The sequence below is a fragment of the Lissotriton helveticus genome, chromosome 2_1, assembly GCF_964261635.1.
Source record: "Lissotriton helveticus chromosome 2_1, aLisHel1.1, whole genome shotgun sequence".
NCBI lineage: Eukaryota > Metazoa > Chordata > Amphibia > Caudata > Salamandridae > Lissotriton > Lissotriton helveticus.
The window spans coordinates 501,439,762-501,460,506 of record NC_136059.1 but is presented as its reverse complement, the minus strand read 5'-3'; positions in this window follow the sequence as shown (position 1 = coordinate 501,460,506).

Below are 20,745 nucleotides of genomic sequence, written 5' to 3'. Positions count from 1 at the left end.
TGCACCCGCTATGCTTATGTTATCCAGAGATGTTCAAACATGTATGAAACATTTAAACAATAGGACTTTCCCCAATGAAAGGACCCAGTGAAGGAAGTGAATAAAATAGATACCGTTTCCAAGCTTAGAAACACACCATACTAGGTTCAACACTAGCTAGGCAACTACTGTAGTAGTAATAAACCATTATGTCATCAGCTTCCTGTGTTCTGTGAAGCCTGTGGGAAGAGGATGTGCGTGGGAAGGGAAGCAGGAGTGAGTGACAGAGGTGGCATCTATCTTGCTCAAAATGGAGATTTATACAGACAGGTGGCCCAACTAAAACACAATAATAACTTTACTGCTATACATCATATCACATTTGTTTCAATTGGAACTATATTAATCCAATTTGTTTAAGCAGGACCATGTCTAAAATTGATTTGTCACATGTTATCATTCATGCACAAAAATATAAGCTTAAAATAATCCCACAATAATCCCTTTCCTGATTATTTTATAATCAATAAATAAAATGTTACTAATCAGACATTCATTCAGCTCGTCTTTATCATGTTCTGCTTCTTTAAATTCTCCATCTCTTAATTTTCAGGCCACTTCCACTTTAATGATTACTTCTTCTTGTACCCACAATTTGTAATCTGACAACCAGAAAAGTTTAATAAACGAAACAGAACAATTGCACAAATGATTATCATTACAGTAGGGGTTAGTATGATGCATAAGGTACTCCCACCCCAATTATCAGCCTGTCCACCAGTCTTACAAAAACCCTTCTCTGTCTCACTAACCTAGGAACATAAAGTTTCCCATAAGCCATGCTTTTATATCTTTTATTGTAATTCTATTTTACTAATGTATTAATATTTGCAATGGTTTTAATTAACTGAGCAATAAAGATTACTTACTTACTTACTTACTTACATACGCCATGCTCTTCCAAGGACTATAGTTCATGAGAGATGTTAGTCAAGTTTCTGAAATAAGCCTCCAACACCATGTCTCGCTACACCCTCCTAAAAAGACTACACCAGTTGGGTATCCAAAAGGACCCCCTCATGTGGATCGCATCCTTCCTCACCAGAAGTACTCAGAGTATCCGCCTTTCACCCTACGCCTTTGGCCTAAATGACATAATCTGCAGGGTCACCCAAGGGTTCTCACTAAATAACCTAGGCATCATACTTGACAGCAAACTGACTATGAAGAAAATGATAAATGTAGTATCCTCAGCCTGCTTCCTCTCTCTCCGCATGCCCTGGGAAATTTTCAGATGGCTCCTCACCAGCACCAGACACACCATCACCCAGGCCTTCGTCTCCAGCCACCTGGACTACGGCAACATCCTTTATGTGGGTATCACCTCACAGCTGCTAAACAAACTACCAACCATTTAGAACTCAGCGGCCAGGCTTTTACTCAACCTCTTGAGTTAAGCCCATATGACCCCTCATCTCAGAACACTTCACTGGCTCCCTCTCCACAAAACGTGCCAGTTCAAAAAGCTACCCCATGCCTACAGGGCCCTGTTCAATCAAGGACAGCCTACAGCAACCACAGGTTGAACTTCCATCAACCCCTCAGACAACTCTGCTCCACCTCCCTCACCCACACTCCTCACTTCCACCAAAGTAGGAGCAGTGGCCACTCCTTAGCCTATCTGGTCACCAAGACCTGGAATGGTCTCTCCCTCCACCTCCAGACCTACCCACCATGCAGGAATTCACAAACCTTGACTGTTCTACTAACTACACCCAGCAGCAGCAACCTCCAGCGCCTGGATACCATCACAGGTAATATGCAGGGCTTTACAAATCCAGTCTGATTGAACAATTAATGAAAGGGCTGTTATCTTGGTTGAAAGTGCAGCACCTCTTAACTTTTAATACTTTGCAGACCCCGTCTTCCTCTTCAAGAAGGATAACTAATCCTAAGCGGTACTACATCACCATTGCTCTAATAGCAGTTAGGTCTGAATAAGTTTGAGTTAGCACTTTGGCTGTACCTACAGCAAGTCTAGCCACCAATGCAGAAAAATCAACGAATCTTCACATTATTCAATGCAATACCTACAGAATATTGCACCTAATATATCTAGGACTATCTGTCCATATCATTCCTTCAACCTACTCAAACCAGCTGCATCATCAATTTCATTCTTATGATAAACTCAAGTAAACACCAAAGCATGATAACAAACTCTAATACAGATACAGAGCAAATTAAAATAGGCAGTCTTACCACACACATGATAAATTCCTCTCAGAATTGGCTCTCTACTATCAAAATAATAATCACTTAAAACATGACTCTCTAGAGGCGCGAGCGGCGGCGGTGATCCAAGATAGCCGCTCCATGAATCAGCTCCGTGACATGGAGGAGTGTTTTTCTTTGAAAGGCTTGCTTTCCTGCTCGAATCGAGGGGAACATAATGGATTGCTCTGGTGGAAGTTGTGCTGTGTGCTGAGGCAAGTTTTTTTTTAGACCTCTGGGTCCTTTTTGACTACTTTTTTTTTGTTTTACCTCTCTCCTCAGCTGGCCTGTGCTGCGGCCGCCATTTTGTCTTCTACAATAGCCGATTTAGCCTCATCGGATATTATGCCGCAAAGTCCGTAAGAAAGAATGTCTCTCTTCAACCTGGGACACTTTTAGAGGACATTATATCTAAAAGAGATTTCACTCACATTTCTTCTACGGGCATTTATATATTTTCCTTTCTTCTCTATTGAGGCACTAAGGCTATTCAGCAATTTTCAATCAAGCTTTGCATACGGTCTGGTGGCATCCTTTCTAAATGGCTGGAACTAATTGCGACCTTAGCGCTTTTTTCCCTATGAGTACTTATTTGCTGTTGTGCTGCGCACTGTGCCCCGCCATGGTGTCTCCACACTCAAACAAGCACCAGGGGGCAGCTGGTCCGCCTCTGGAGGTCGTAGAAGATTGTGTTGTTAGCACCAACAAGCGCGCCAAAAAAGACCCATCCTCCCCATGAAATCACCTGTTCCTCTGACATTAGAGGACATCATGGACGAATTGCGCCATATTAGACCCTTCATGACGGTTACTACTGCTACACTTCAGAGAATTGAAGAGAAATGGTCTGGACTTGAGTCAAGAATTTCGGACGTGGAACAAAAAATAAGTGATGCACAGGACGGAGCTGCCAGAGTCGACATCCTCACTAAAGAGGTTTCTCAACTTAAGAAGATTACAGAGGATTTAAAAAATCATAATAGGTGCAACAACCTATGCATTTACGGTATTCCGGAAGGTTCTGAAGGCTTGGACATGATATAATTCTTGAAGACTTAAGTTCCGCAAATTGTTGGTCTGTCGAAATCTATGGACCTTGTATTCAAAGGGTGGACAGGCTAGGACCTCTGAGCGCATCTTCCGCAACCAAACCAAGAGGCATCATTGCTTACTTTGTATTGTACTCTGATCTCAGGGCAATCCTCAAAGCTGCCAAACAGCACAAGCAGATGCTTTGGTCCGGCCACAAAGTCTTTTTTAGTCACAATATCTCCAGGCCAACTGCCAACCGGCGAAAGGAATTTCTAGACCTCAGACCATCATTGAGATCCATGAATGCCCATTTATGGTCTTATCCATCCGTGCTTTTTTAAAGTGACTTAAAGGGACAGAACTGTTACTTTTGAAGACCCAGCGGACCTTTGGAAACTCATCCGTGTGCACAAAGGAGTAGCTATGGAACTGCCTTAACTGTTTTCTTGTTTGTTCTCTTCCCTGTTTCTTAGGTTTTCCCTGCGCATGTTCTCATTGCTGATGTTCATAGCCAGGTTCTCCTTGTGTCTTATTATGTATGACTCACTCCGTTGCATTGTTTCCCCAATTTCTGTTAAGTTCTCTTCCATTTTGTTTCATATGTTTACCACTCTCTTGAATTTGTTGTCTTATCTCTTCTTTGTTCTATTATAGTAAGCTTGCCCTTCTTCGTTGTCCCCCTTTTTGGAGTGGCCGCCTTGTTTTTTGCCCCCCTCCCTCATTAATGTTCTTCAGCACTATGACTAAAGTCTTCTGGCTTTTTGTCATCTTTTCTTTGTTAGCTCCTACTGGGAGACCATGCTCTCTTCTTCATGTTCTCTTCTGTCCTCTTTTCTTCCTCTTTCTTCCCCTTTCCTTCCCTCGCCTCTTTGCTCTTGACTCCACTGCATATCTTTTCTTCCACCTTCAAATTATGGTACTTTATTGCTCTCTCCTTTGTTTGTCTTTATGGATACATCAAGCTAGCTTCTCTGCTCTTCTTTCTCTTTGTTCCTTCCTATCTTCTACTCTGTATGGGTTTTTACAGGTCTTTATTTTATCTATCTCTGCTTTTCCCCGATACTACCATATCTCTTTTTGATTGTTTTTTACATCTTACTTGTTACTCCCTCTGTAAGTTTAATATTTTTTCATGTTTAATTTTTGATGAATGGTATCTGTGTAATTTCATGGAATGTTAAAGGTATTTGTAACGCTGTCAAAAGAACCGCAAGTTTTGTTTCACCTTGCTAAACTGAAATGTCATGTAGCGTTATTACAAGAAACACCTCTCAAGTTACAAGGTCTGCCTTCACAGCGCAAACAGCGGGTAGGAGATGTTTTATGCTCCCCGGCAGTGAATAAAAAGAATGGTGTAGGTATTCTGTTTCATAAGTCACTAAATGTTCTTCTACAAAATGAATTTAACGATACTAATGCAGGGCTCGACAAATTCACTCGACCGCTCGCATTTGCGAGTGAGATTGATTAAGGACGAGCTATTTTAAGGTCCTACTCGCCCTTTCTGGCGAGTAGGAATACAAACTTGACACTTAACCTCTGCCTCTGAAAGCAGAGGAAATGTGACAAGATAGGAAGATTTAAAGGCATCTTTATTGCTCACAAAGTAAATGAACAATACAAATGCTTTTAAATCGTGTTAACTTGTCACATTTGCTCAGTTTTCAGAGTTTGAGGTCAAGTTCATTTAAGTTAGGTCGAGGAGATTTTGTAGTTTACTAGACCTGCAGGTCTAGGGAATTTTTTATGATTCGTTGAGCCCTGTAATGGTAGATGGCTTTTTTTAATACTAAAGTTAATAACATTCAACTCTATTTTTGTAACGTTTATGGCCCTAATGGTATTGACTTATCTTTTTGGAATTATTTTTCTACTCTTCTCTCCTCCCACACCGCTGATAATTTGATTGTGGGTGGCAACTGCAACCAACCTATGGATCCCTTCCTAGACCAGAAATCTCAAACTAAATATATCCCTAAGGAGATTCAGAAGACTTTTCATAAGGTTATTACCTCTAGAGGACTGGTAGATACATGGAGAAACTCTCACCCTAACGTCTTAGAATTTTCCTTTTTCTCCGCACTGCAATTCATGGCTAATGCAGAGATTGGCTCCATTCTCATGTCAGATCACACACCTGTCATTTTAGATATGGATTATCCTTCATTTGCCCCTACACCCCGTCAATGGTGTTTTAACAATGCCCTTCTTCTGGATTCTCAATTTGTCAAACAATTCACGCCTTTACACAATAATTTTTTAACAATAATCTCTCCTCCACTTCTCAATACCATTTTATTTGGGATGCCTTTAAAGCTACAGCCAGGGGATTCATAATTGACTTTGTGTCCCAGAAAAAAAAGAAAACTCTCATGGACTCAACATCCATCCTAAAGCAAATTAAAACTCTTGAACATAAATACATCACCACTGATTGCCCTGATACATTGTCAAACCTTATCAAAGCAAAAATGCAATACAATAAACAATCTTGTGATTCTGCTTATAATAATTACCTTAAATTCAATGCTGAAATGTATGGTGGGCGGAACAAGGCAGGTAGATCTTTAGCCAACTATCTTAAAATAAAAAAACAAAAATTCAAAATTGTGGCCATTACAGATAACTCTGGAGTTTGGCATATACCAGATGCTAAGATTCTTGATTGCTTCACTGAATATTATACTTCCCTCTACACCCCAGAATCCACCCCTTCTCCTGATCAAATTGATTGATTCCTATTTCCAAACTATTCCCAAATCACCTGAGAAAAACATTGATCTCACATCTTTGAATGTTCCAATCTTGGAACAGGAAATCACTGATGCATCAACCTCTTACCCAAAGACAAAACACCTGGCCCAGATGGTTTTACCGTTTGATTTTTTCTTCATTTTAAACAACTTCTGGTCCCTCAGTTAGTCTCATTGATAAATCACTTTATTAATACCGGCGAATCACGAGGATCCTTCCCCCAGGCAATGCAATGTCTGATCCCTAAAACAGATGAAGATCCTTCTCATTGTAAAAACTACAGGCCCAGCTCTCTGATTAATACAGATTGTAAAATCGTTGCTAAATTACTTTCCCTCTGCATCAATTAGGTAATCTCAAACCTCATCAATATATACCAATCAGGGTTCATCAAAGGTCGATCTATCACAGATAATTTGAGAACCATCCTTAATATTAACCCTGGGCGTAGTGGGGCTTCACGAAGCTACGCGAAGCGGGCGAGACACTACGTCCACCTACGCACTTCGCGTAGCCCCACTACGCGCCACCCGCCTCCCTCCCGCCCTCCCTACCGCCCTCCCTAAATACTTAAATAACATTTAGAAAATGATTAAAAACCACTAACCTTGTCCGCCACGTCCCCGGGGCTCCCTCTCGTCATCGCGCGATTCGCGCCGCCGTCTTGGATAGTAATGCGCATGCGCGGCCGCCCGCGCATGCGCATTTCTTGCGAGAAATGCGCATGCGCGGGTGGCCGCGCATGCGCATTACTATTCAAGACAGCGGCGCGAATCGCGCGATGACGAGAGGGAGCCCCGGGGACGCGGCGGACAAGGTAAGTGGTTTTTAATCATTTTCTAAAATGTTATTTAAGTATTTAGGAAGGGCGGGAGGCGGGCAACTGGCGGGCAACTTCGCTACGCCTGCGGGGTGGGCGTAGTGTTGCCTGCTACGCCTACTTCGCAAATGGCGGAGTAGGCAACACTACGTCCACTCCGTGGGCGTAGCGAAGTGCTACGCCAAGGGTTACTTAATATGATCCACCTGGCTTCTAAAATGGATTCACCTGTCGCTGCCATTACATTAGGCGCTGCGTAAGCATTCAATAGGGTAAATACGTCCAGTTGTTATACTCTGCCCCCTCTACCTCCATTTGGGTGAATGGTTGTCAATCTGAATATTTCCCACACCTTTGGGGGACTAGGCAGGGATGTACTCTCTCCCCACTCTTATTTATTCTTGCTTTATGTTATGTTATGTTAGGTATATTTGTATCGCGCATGGCTGCCCCAGCAACAGGGCATCCCAGCGCTTGCAGACACGTCAACCAGCGGGGTGCTGTGGAGTGTAAAGAGGAATGAACAGAAAACGGAGGGTAGGCGGAAAAGGGGCTCGAGCTAGATGGAGGCAAACAGCAAGGTATTTCTTTCTTTCCGGAAGAGCCAGTGATCTTGCGTGGCGCGTGCCTCAAGGGGGATGAAGTTCCATAGAGCAGGAGCCAGGGAATTGAAGGACCGTCCGCCTGCTCTGCTCTTGCGTACCTTGATAGTGCGTACGAGGTGGAGGTCCGCAGAACGAAGGGCACATATGGGGACGTAAAAGGAGCAGAGACCCTGTAGTATTTGGGGGGCCTGGCCATGTAGGATTTTGTGGGTTAGACAGAGTGTTTTAAATTGGATTCTCTGTTTCAGCAGCAGCCAGTGCAGACGGCGGAGGATGTGTGATGTGTGACAGCGTTTAGGTAAGGCAAAAAGAGTACCCGCTGCTGCGTTTTGAGCCCTTTGGAGTCTATTCATGGTCATCAAATTGGTACCAGGCAATAGGCTGTTGCAATAGTCCAGGTGCGATATGACCAAGGACTGGACTATTACTTGTCTGGTGGCTGGCTCAAAGAAGCCCAAAATGGGCTTAATGGTGCATAGTCGTCCGAAACAGGTGCCAGCCACCTTTTTAGTATGTGACTCAAAGGAGAGAGAGTTGTCCATTAAGACTCCTAGATTCTTAACTTCCTTCTTGGGAATCGGGGTAGGGCCCATCGTCGGAAGCCACCATTGGTCGCCCCATTTCTGTGAGCCCTGACCGATCAGGAGCACCTCCGTTTTAGAGGAGTTAAGTTGGAGGCAATTCTCCGTCATCCAGCTTGAGATGGCTAAGACATCTTCCTGAAATTTTATCTGGTCCGATATGGTGTTATTGGAGAAGGTAACAACAAGCTGCGTGTTGTCAGCATACGAGGTAAATTTGATCCCGCGTTCTTTTGCTAGCGGGGCCAAGGGGCGAACATACATGTTAAACAGCGTAGGGCTGAGGGCAGAGCCCTGGGGAACGCCGCATTTGAGAGGGAATTTACTGGATGTGTAAGGTGGGGCATGGATCTGGAAGGAACGATCAGACAGGAAGGATGCGAACCATGCCAGAGCCTTGCCCCTTCTTAGAGAACATTGGATGCTCACCACACTATACTGATTTCCAATTTAAAAAAAAGACATAACATTTACTGCATATGCAGATGATATTTTGTTATATATCTCCAATCCATCTACTACTCTGCTGGTATTCTTTTCCTTCTCACAAGATTATTCTATAGTTTCTGGCTATAGATTGAATATTGATCAATCCAAAGTCATGCCTTGAAATAAGCACTGCCTCCCATATGTTTCACAACACAGGTTTCAAATGGAATTCCAAAAGTATCAAATGCTTAGGCACTCTTAATGTTAATAACATTAGGGAAACTATCAAAAGTAACCTTGCTGACATACTTAAAAAGCTCTCTGCTCTCACTGAGAGCTGGTCTCCACTTTTCTTATCCTGGTAGGGTAGATTAGCTGCCATTAACATGATGCTTCTTCCAATTATCAATTTTTATCTTTCTATGCTTCCTGTCTCCCTCCTACTTTCCTTTTTAAGTACCATCAATCGCTCCATTTCTTTAAAACAACCGAAAGGCCAGGATTTAATTTTCTCGTCTCCAACAACCCAAAGAGTTAGGAGGACTACATTTTCCCAATCTCAGACTTTAGCACTCTACATTCACCCTGAAACAAATAACTGAATCCACACATACACTTATAATGGCCTGGAGCTCATTAGAATAAGCTCAATACACACCTTTTTTCTTTATCACAGCTATCCGTTTATCCCGACCTCCAAAGTGTTTCTCTTCACCTACCTTTACTCATTCCAAAGCACTCGCAACCTCTCTGCTTAGCACTCATTTCTCCTCTGCAGACTACCTTTCATGCACTCCAGTCTGGTATAATAAACATTTAAAGATTAACAACATGGCTCTATTCTGGAAGGAATCGATTGATAAAGGCATCATTACACTTGACCACTTGTTCAAGGACGGACTCTTCATGGACTTTTTGCATATCCAAAAGCCTTATTGTATTTCCTCCACACATGCCCTTCATTATCCCTTGCTTAGGGAGTCTCTGACTCGTTTCTTTTCCCAGGGTTGTTCCTTTGATACACCTGACCAGGCCTCCTCCCCCCACTGGATTTTTCTACCCAATTTAAAGCAGCTGCTATATACAAGATATTATCCATTTTTTTGACGCTAGAAGCAAATCCAACTTAGAACTTCTATGGGAGAAGTACTTGGCCCAGAATTTTTCATTTCAAACATGGGAGTCCATCTGGTTTTATAATAGACTTTTCTACACCCCTAAGGACCTGCACAAATTCAAATCGTTAGATTCCCAAAAATGTTGGACTTATTTACATGAGAGCAATGACTTTCTTCATATGTTCTTCCACTGCCCTTTGGTTAAATCTTTCTGGTCTCGTATATGGTTGAAATTGAATGAAATATTATCTATCAACGTTTCTTTTGATATTGTACGTATTTTTCAGGTAGTTCTTTGCCTATTTGGGACGCCCACAGCAATGTGAGTAAATGTATTGATTTATTTTTAGCTATTTCTTTTCAGATTATTACCACTAATTGGAAGGATACCTCTAAAATTTAGTATCAAGCTTGGTGGAACTTGCTTTGTCACCATCACAGGCTCGATTGTGCCCATGCCACTTCACTACCGCTGTTGATCAAAAAAGACTTGTTGTGGTCATTACTAACCTCTTTTCTTTCCAGGTTGGCTACTTGATTTCACTCGTATCTATCAATATCCTGCAAGAAATTAAATAAGCATCGACCCCCTGCTCCTTGGTTTACAGAAAAGTTTAAAGTTGCAAAAACCAAGCGTAAGGCCTTGGAAAGACATTGGCGGAAAGACTACGCTCCAGAGTCGAAGCGGATCTATAAAACCGCTAAGAGAGAATATAATGTTCTGTGTAAAGCCGCTCGTGCGGAACATGCAAGCAAAACAATTGGACTTGCTCAAAATATATCCAAAGTACTGTTCAAAATAGTTAAGGAGCTTTCGAGTGCTTCTTCTCTACCGACGCCCTCGGTATTAAATGAAACACAATGTGAAAATGTGGCGAAGTTCTTTACCAAGAAAGTTGAGAAAATCTATGCCGACTTACGTACAACGACAGGTAACACTGAATTGCCATTAACTAATATCCTGTTTTCTTCCGATAGTACTACGCCACCTAAGTCTTCTGATTCAGTGTCTAGTATCAGTATTACTAATTGGCAGCCATTAGACTTTTTGTCTTTTACATCTATTTTAAATAATCTTAAATCTGGCTCCCCTAATGACTCGTTCCCTGTCCCGGTTTTTCAAAAATTGGCACCCACTTCTTTGAAACTTATTATGGATTTATTGAAGGCATCATTGAGAGAGGCCACTCTACCACCAGAATGTAAACATGCGATGGTTCTTCCATTGTTGAAAAAACCAAATGCCGACCCATCGGAACCGTCAAATTTCCGCCCAATCTCCCTGCTGACCGTTTTTTCAAAAATTTTAGAAAAACATGTGAGTCAACAACTTTCGCAGTATGTGGAAACTCACAAAATTCTACATATGTCTCAATCTGGCTTTAGGGCTGGGTACTCCACAGAGACAACACTGCTCAGAGTTACTGAAAGACTTCGGCAGCATGTAGATAAAGGGGAAACGATGGCACTCATTTTGTTGGATTTGAGTGTCGCGTTTGATACGGTATCCCATGCAGTTCTCCTAAAGTCACTCCAGTCCATCGGTATAAGTGGCCTTGCCATGGAATGGATTAGAAACTTCCTCATTGGAAGAACCTTTCAAGTTTTTTCATCGACGGCCAGATCAAAGACCTATACGACTTTGTATGGGGTACCACAGGGCTCCATCGTTTGCCCATTGCTATTTAATCTTTATGTCAGTCCTCTAGCTAGGATTGCGGAAGTAGCTGGGTTATCTATCGTCTCCTATGCAGATGATACCCAGCTTCTCTGTTCGCTTACTTCCAACGAAACCTCCACTGTGTCACCCTTACAGGTAGGACCACAAAAAATATCTAATTGGATGCACACTAACTAGCTTACGTTGAATGCTGGAAAGACGGAGGTCTTGATCCTGGGGAAAAATAAAGATCTCTGGGGTCCACTTTATTTGCCGCCAGAAATGGGCACACTACCTCAACCAGGGCAAGCAGCATGCAATTTAGGCGAGATGCTTGACGATCAGCTGTCTATGCAACAGCAACTAAGTAAAACTGCATCGACTTGCTTTACCATCTTAAAATGGCTCCACAAAATACTCTGAATGTTGCCTGGTCCTACCCAAAAAACTGTAATTCAAGCCCTGAATATGTCTAGGCTGGATTATGGAAACGTCCTATACTTGGGAGCCAACAAAGAGACAGTTTGCAAATTACAAGTGGTCCAAAACTTGGCGGCCAGAGTGCTTTCCCATGTGCCTAAAACATCATCTATTTCAGGTGCTCTCAGGGACCTTCACTAGCTTAGAATTGAGAGCCGGACTAAGTTTAAGGCTCTTTGCTATAAATTAAAATAGGAACAGCACCTATGTATCTATGTTCGTTAGCCCAGTCCTATTGTCCAACTCGTGTACTTCGCTCCTTATTACAAGCCAAATTTCAAGTCCCACAGTTTAAACTCTCCCGCATGGGCGGACGTTCCTTCTCCTATCTAGCGCCCAAACTATGGAACTCGCTACCCTCATTGCTCCGGCATGAAATCATCCACAAGATTTTTCGTAAAGGCCTAAAAACCTGGTTATTTAATCAATAGATGTGATTCCAACTATCGAGGGTGGTCCTATGGCGCCGGGAAACCTCCGGGTAGCTGTGCGCCTTATAAATTGAATAAATAAATAAATAAATATGTTACCAATTTTTCTCTTTAAAATTCACAATGCTAATTGTTTTTCATTGTTCTGCTTAATAGCTTTAACTTCTGATGTATTCCGCTCCCCTCTCTCTTTTCTGTTTCTCTTAAAATTTAAAAATGTTAAAATGCATTTATTCTTTATACAGATTTTTCCTTCCAAGGGTTTTATTTCCTTGCAGTCATATATATATATATATATATTACTTCTATTTTCATGCTACATGACTTTGCACTGATGTTTTACTTTGTTTATTATCTCAATAAAGCATTCTAAACTTAAAAAAATGACTCTTTTCACTCTCTCTAACATATTCAGCTTTACCACTTTTAAGAGGTTCTCGACACACCATACACATTTCATCTCTTGCTTCTCAAAGCAGAGTGAAGAGTTAACAATCTGAATTGTGTCTCTTTCTTAATTGTTTCTTTTATAGCGTTTTCATCTGTCCAGTCCCTCACAATTTTACTCTCCTCTCATTATATTCCTTAATAATTTCACTCAAACCACATACATACCAGTGTTTAACAGTTTTAGTTTCATGCCTAATTTGTGTGATTGTTCCAGAATGTTACCATATTTAACCCCAATATTAGACTCTTCATTCATCAAGATAGGCAAATCCTCTAATGATACATTGCAAACTGACAAGTAATGAGACAAAAATGCATTGTTAATAAATATACTAACAGACACTGTCTATAACAATTCACAAGAAATGGGAAGCTGTGAATATGTAACACAGCTTCCCCATGAGAAGGCAGGAAAGTGCAGATAAAGCAGTTCCCAACCTTCATAACGTCTGAATGCTCTTGTATCATTTTAGTACATAGTTGTCTGAATGCTCTTGTATCATTTTAGTACAAAGTTTTCTTGAAATCCATTAACTAAGATTACCTATGTTTTAGTCTGCCGCCTTTATTCTTTTCATTTGAGTGGCGTGGATCCACAGCAGGATTCCAGCATACTTCACCATCGTGTTTGTCTTTAAGATCACCTGGTAGGGTCCATGCCAGTGCTTTTCTAAGCAATTCTTGTTTTTGGATCACTATCTAGTCTCCAGGGTTCAATCCATGGCACAGTAGCTCCTTTGTTGCATTTGTTGCCACATTCACCTGATGAGAGACCTTTGCAGTAATCCAGCATGATGTCATCAAGTATTGAGTCTAATGCAGTTGAAGGAATATTAGCCAATCTCATTACTCTGTCCTTGATCACCTCATGAGGTGAGAGGCCAGTCTTTTTGTTTGGGGTACAGTTGAAGCTCATCAAAATAAGTGGGAGCGTGTCAGGTCATTTCAAACCAGTAGAATCACAGACTGGCCAATTTATACTTGAGAATTCGATTCATCCTCTCCACCACTCCTCAAGGTTGAGGGCAATAACTACAATGGAACCTTTGGTTAATTTAGAAAGCAGTACACATTATATGCAGAATCTCATTTTTAAGTGCGATCCATGATCAGTCTCAATAGAATTTGGCAAACCAAACTGTAGTATGAACTTCAATATCTGAGTGTGACAGGCCTTAATCTATTTAGAAAACAAGCAGACAATGACCAAGAAATCATTCAAACCCTTGCAAACTGGCATATCGACAGGGTCTAATGTGATTCATTATAATCAATGTTCTCTTTCCCTGATTATTTCTCTGATACACCAAAGACCTGGAACACAAACTGCCAGCAACAGTTCTAAAATGTATGTTATCCCAATTGTTACTAGAGATGTGAATGATAGAATGTTGCTGTGAATGTGACTGACCATGGAAGCACTATGTAATAGGAAATAACATGGAGCCACGAAGAATTTATTTGTTTTCATAGGTAACATACACATCTTGATGATTTTTCTTGTAACCCTGTTTTGCAGTGTCCTTTTTTCACCTTCTTTAGCATCCTCTTGATATTCTCTTAACTTGCTTTAAAAAGTCTACATTGAATTAAAAAAGAAACAATTCACATGTTCTGTGTTTTGTGTAGCATTTAGTCTTGATCCATCATTTTCAGTATCTTGAACGTCTGTTTCATCTTCAAGTGCAGAATATCTGATTAATTGATCAGCATACATATTTCCAATAGTAACCAAATCATTTGCAGCCTTTGGGTGGCACACTTGAATACAGAAATCTCTTGTAAATTCCATTCTACTCGCGGAATTTGCAGAATGTGGGTAATTTCGCGTTCCGCTGTTAACGCATAATTGGCAAAAATTCCGCGATCCGCTGCTTTGCGTTTTTTTTGCTTGTTCACGTTATCAAAATGCATGTTCGTGAGATATTTCTCCCCGAGCACACAACCAGCATTCGCGAACAGGAAAAAAGCATCGTGAACACACAGAACAAGCAATTCTGCGTGTCTGCGGAACTTTTGTGTGCTCGTGGAGATTTTTTACCGTTTTGCGGAGCTTTTACTTGATTTCCGCCCACCTAGAAATCAAGTATATAGAGATTGTTCTTTAACCAAAGTTTACCAAAATCATGCATCACACCATAACCATGGCTGTCTATATAGATTTTAACAGTTAGGTTTTCTGATAGGCAGCAAGATCTTGTCAATGCGGCCAACTCTGCCACTTGCTCTGACGTTACATTTGGCAGATGGGATGCTTCAAGAATTTCAGAAATGTAACATACTGCATATGTAGCCTTAAATGCTCCATATTGATCTCTCAAGCAAGAACCATCAACAAAAAATGTCAGAGCAGCCATTTCCAACAGAGGTACTTTAGTATCTGGCCTTGGTTTGGCACATAATTCAGTAACCGCAATGCAATCATGCTCACTTTCATTATTTCATCCTCATTTTCAACAGTGGCCCTCCCTTCAAAACTCTTGTATGTAACAGGAAGCAGAGTTGCACGATTGCATCTGATACTTGAAATGTACCCTTCTGTTAGAATGACTTCCTCACATCTAGTTAGTCAACTATTTGTTATGTGCAAATTCTGCCAAAAGAACTGAGGAACATTTTGGTTAAACACTAATGGAGTTTGCTTACAGACAATACCCTTGGATCACATATAGGAGAGGAGTAACTGTGAAAAAAAGATAGAGCAGGAAGGACATCAGCCCAATGCCATCTAGTGCTGGTGAATATAACGTAGGGTTTTTCACATGTAACAAGTGCAAAGCCTGTAGAAATAATGTGCATGTTGCCAAGTTTCCTTCTCCCCTATTAGGGTTTGAGAAACCCATCAATCAACAGCGTACTTGCACCTCAGACTTTAGCGTCTATGTATTAATGTGCCCAGGTGGGAATCAACATGTAGGGAGTACAACTCACCCAGTTGAGAAGCTCATGTTCTTGAACAATAGCGGGCCATGAAAATGATGACAAGAATTACCATGTGGTATGCCACTTTACCACTCACCACACAGGGGATAACACTTTGCTGATACGTTTTGCTAGCAATAGAGTACCTCAGACAAGTAGATGTGGTAATAAAACATAATCCCTCAGACAACTAGAATCTAGATATAATTTAGCGATGGATGCTGTAGCTGTGGCACTGAATATTGATGAAGAGTTGCATACTAGGGGTGGATGAAAAATTTTGCTTCGCTGGTGGAGTTTACGGAGTTTGCCCACTCTGCTTTCTGCTTGGAACACAGAGTCCTGGCAACACTCAGCAAACTGCCACATGGTGGAGTGTTTTCTCATGTGTGGCTTGCCATTGCTAAGTTGGCAAGTGAAAATGTTTGCCCCAGTGCGATTTTCAAGCACTAGAAACCCTCCCGGCAGGACTTCTCAATGCAGTCAGTTACAGTTGGTAAAGTTGCAGCTCGAGTAGAAACTCTACTCGAGCATCAGAAAAATTCAGCACCTTCTGCCATGGGGCGTGGTGCAGTTTGCACTGATGTACAGCATGGAGCAAACTCCCAGCCCTACAAATTAGCAAGAACAAAGCGATGTGCTGAATTCCCCTCACTCAAGGAACTCTTGTGGTGCTTTTATGTGACTTCGCAGAACTCTGCACTGTAAAACTCTTTGAGTTGAGCCCATCCCTATTACATACACATCTGGGCTAAACATGCTGTTATGCTATAAGAATGTAATATTCCTTCATGGCATCCCTCATAATTTTAAATGTGGTTTTATCACACAAGTGTTTTTTTCCCCTTTTACATACAGAGACTTAGGCTGTTTGAAAAGAAAATTGTGACTACTTTCTGGCCATGATCTAAGACCATTTTGGTTTATACTAATTATTGAAGTTATTGTTTGGTTATTTGTTTGATAATTTAGCTTACCTTTCATGTCCAACAGTAATTTTGATAGGTAAATTCCCTTCGGTTTTGGTGCATTTTTGTTGTTATGGAACCAAAATGTGACTTTCCATTTCATAACTATTTCTAATATATACGACAGTCTATTTACTCTGCAGGAGTGACACATTTTAATTTCTTGGATATTGTTTACAAAGGTGTGTAACTCATATGTGGTAAAATCCTACTGAGTTTGGATCGTCTTATTATGTTCATATAACCCACTTGGGGTGAATGTATATACAATTGGTCAGTATTGTGACCATGTCTTGTGATCTCCTCTGAGACTGGAGTGTCAAACTGATGTGGCGCTTGGTTAGTTTCATTTTATGTTCATGGACTATAATTAGCAACTCACTTTATGCATTTAAATGGATTGCATTTTCATTTATTATTGGGATTGGTAAGAGTATGTACTATTTGGGGTATTATTAAATAGTACATGAGCTATACTCTAAGATGACCAACAAGGTATCCATTATGTTTCATAGTCTTTAGCCCTTCCTTTATATCACTTACACTCACTGTTTTTTATTGTGCAGAGGAAAACACCCATTACTTGTTACCAAGGCCTCTGGAACACTGAAATGCACCAGATGGTTTGTCTGCACTTCCCATACTTGTGATGCTAACAAGTCAATAAAGAAGACAATGCTATTGCAAACTTTGGAGTGTGCCTCTCTCTTTTACAACACAGAGAGTGGAGATTTGTATATATGTGTGTGTGTGTGTATATAAGATTTAATCAAATAATTTATAAAGCCATGGGCAATGGTGAGGGTCAGTGGATTTAACTGATTCTGAGGCTGCAACGTTTACTACATAGGTATGGATTCAATGCATTTGTGTTAGAAATTGTGTTTCCGGTGGCAGAGATAAGCAAACTGTCCAAGCAGGAACCACAATAGTCAGGGTAAGTGAGATAAACACCATAAATAAACCTGTGCTCACCCTCTGGAAGCTTGGTGCAGAGCAGGCAGGTTCAACTTAAGAGGCAACGTGTAAAGAATGTGTGCAACACTTCAAACAGTAACTCTGTGAAAGCACTACAAAGAGACTCCACATCTGTTTCGAAAAATTTGATTATGGGGTTATCAATAAAACAAGACCAAAACAATAAACATCCAATAAGCAGAAGTCAAGATATACAATTTTAAAGATTAAAAGTGAAAAATAGCTCTTTTAAGCAAAAAGCAGTTATGAGGTCATCTAGTCGTTCTGGACCAAGGCACAGTCATGAGTTCAGGCCGACCACGAGGGAGCACGGGCTGGATACAGGAGCCACACAAGGTCCACTGAACAAAAGTACCATGATCCTGGTTGCAAAAGCGAGATGTGTGGTGCAGCCAAGCAATGTGCCAGGGTCAATCCCGCAGTTGAGGTGATGCATCAGTTTTCTCCACGCAACAATGGCAATGCACCAATTCAGAAGACAAAGCACCGGTCCCAGATGTGTTGGTTCTGAAGCAGATGTGCTGGGTTTCTCCACACAGTTGAACAGATGCTTCTATCATCTCTCACTGCAGTGGTGGTGAATCGGTGGTTCCAATGGTGATGCATTGTTTCCAAGTGTGTTGCGCCAGTTCTGTTTCTGCAGCAGCTATGATGCATCAATTTTGCTCATATAGCAGAGCATGCATCGGTCCCACTGGAGCAAACATGTAGATCCACTTCCAATGGGCCAGGAGTAGGGGGTAAGACTTTGATATCCCTGAGTCTTAGAACAGGAGGCAAGCCGGCATGCCAGCATGCCCTTGGAGATCACTCTGGATTCAAGCATTAGTTCAGTTCTTCCTCAGCAGAGGGAAGCAGACAGCAGATCAGCACGACAGAAAAGTAGTCCTTCCAGAGCAGCAGTCCAGCATAGTGGCAGTACTTCTAGCAACACAGCAGTCTTTCCTCCTAGTACAGTTCTTCACAGGTCTAGTACTTTCTGATCTAATCAGGCCAGAGACCCAGTACTTACACCCAGTTGTGCTTTTGAGGTGGAGGTGACTACAAAGAGGGGCTTTGAAGTGCACAGAAGCCCTTCCTCCCAAATCTGGCTCCAAACTACGGGAGGGTATGTATCCCTTTGTGTGAAGACAGGTACTAGGTACTGTCTATTTAGATGTAGGTGTCAGCTACTCCCTCTCATCCTTTCAGGAAATGGGTGGCCACTCAGTCACACCTAACCTTCTTTTGACTGTGGCTGTCTAGAGGAATGCACAAAGTTAAGTTGCCACCCACCCCAAAACCACATTGGAGACAGATTGCAGGCACATATAGCTAAGAGCAGAAAAATGTCATCTTTCTAAACGTGGTATTTCTAAAATAGTGATGGTAAATTCAACTTTTTAAGCAAAGTGGATTTATCATTACCATTCCATTGAAATGAAATGTGATGGAACTATTCCTTCTCAATCAGGAATTACAGCTTCTAATTGAAATAAGGAATCCTCAATGTTAACCTATGAGAGGGTAGGTCTCATAGTAGTGAAAAATTAATTCGATGGCACATGTCCTACCTTTTAATCATTTTCTGGGGAGTTTTATATACCATGAATCTGACCTGAAGGTATCAGAAGACTTTACATCAGCACCAGTTGCGTTACAGAGATGGACACATTCAGTTTGTTAGGCACGGGGAGATGAAGTGATTTGCATAACATCACAGGATGTTGAGCGTTCTGCTGAGTCTGGAACCTAGTTTCTCAGCTGTGAGGTTGACCGCTCTAGCCATTAGGCAACAATGTCTCCCCAATTACACAGCACCCTACCCTATGGGCTACCTAGAGCCTACCTTAGGGGTGACTTACATGCAATAAAAGGGGAATTTAAGGCTTGGGAATGGGTTTAAATGCTAGGTCAACATGGCTGTGCAGACTGCACACACATACTGTGAAGTGGCAGGTCTAAGACATGTGCCAAGTGTTACTTGTGTGAGTGGCACAATCAGTGCTGCAGGCCCAGTAGTAGCATTTAATTTACAGGGACTAGACACATTTAGTGCTTTCTACTAAGGATCTATATATAAATTAAATATTCCTGTTGTGTATAAGTCAATCAAACCATGTTTAAGGGAGGAAGACATGCACTTTAGCACTGGTTGGCAGTGGTAAAGTGCTCAGAGCCAAAAGCCAACAACAAGAATTTGGAGGGAAGCAGGAAACATGTTTGTTGAAAGACTACCCTCAGGCTGTGAGGGTCAACAATTTGCCACATAATTTTCACAATTCTATTTGAAATGGCTATAAATAATACAGACAACAAATATGCCATATAATTTCCAGTATTTGTTGCATACTTTGATGAACTTGTAAAATATTTTGGTATAATATATTTATGTTGCTGGGGGTTGCTGAGCCGCCTGCAGACCATCACAACATAACAAATAAAGCTTGATGATACATCTTGCACCCCTGTTCCTCAATTATTTTGGCCGAGGGGTATCGGCTCCATGGGGCCTCATGCAGGCTCAGTCAGTGGGGGCTGCATACCCCCTCCTCTTTATTTACATATCAGACCACATGCGTCCCTCCAATATAACATAGAATGCACCCCCTCCTGGGCCCAGGCCAACCCAGGTTGACACAGATTAGCGGATTCACCATGAATTAAAGATGTGATGTAAAAAAACTCATTTTGGCTCCGGACCATGCTTAGGGGCTAGGTTCTATCTACCTGCCCCCTATATTCTTTGCAATATGTCCAAGACAGTGAAATCAGTCCTAAATCCTAAAATGGCTGCTGTCTGAACGTTGTTGATGTGATGGCAGCTAACCAGATCTTATTAATGGTGTCATAGAAGATGTCATGAGTGATGTAATATGTGGGTCAATTAGGAGTGCTTGGCGAGGACGTCTTAGGGCATGAGTTATAGTTACTAGAGATAATTATCCTGTTGAGAATCAGTGGTTTTGTATGTTTAATATGTTACGCTGTCACTAAATTCTCATCTAACTATAATGTTACTTTCACATTCGTTTTTTTTACAGTGCATTTCTAGTTTTTTTTTTAAACCTAAAGTAATATTTTGTTACCATACATAAAGCCAACCACCCACTGCAGGACCTTTTTCCAACCCCCCACAGGCAGCCAACCACACGCTGTGCATAGCCTTTGGCTGTGCACCTCAGGCTGCGAACCTGACATAGGGCACAGCCTTTGGCATGTGCATCGTAGTGTTGACCTTTGGACCCTGGGGTCCTCATCCCCCTTGGCAAAACATATATTAAG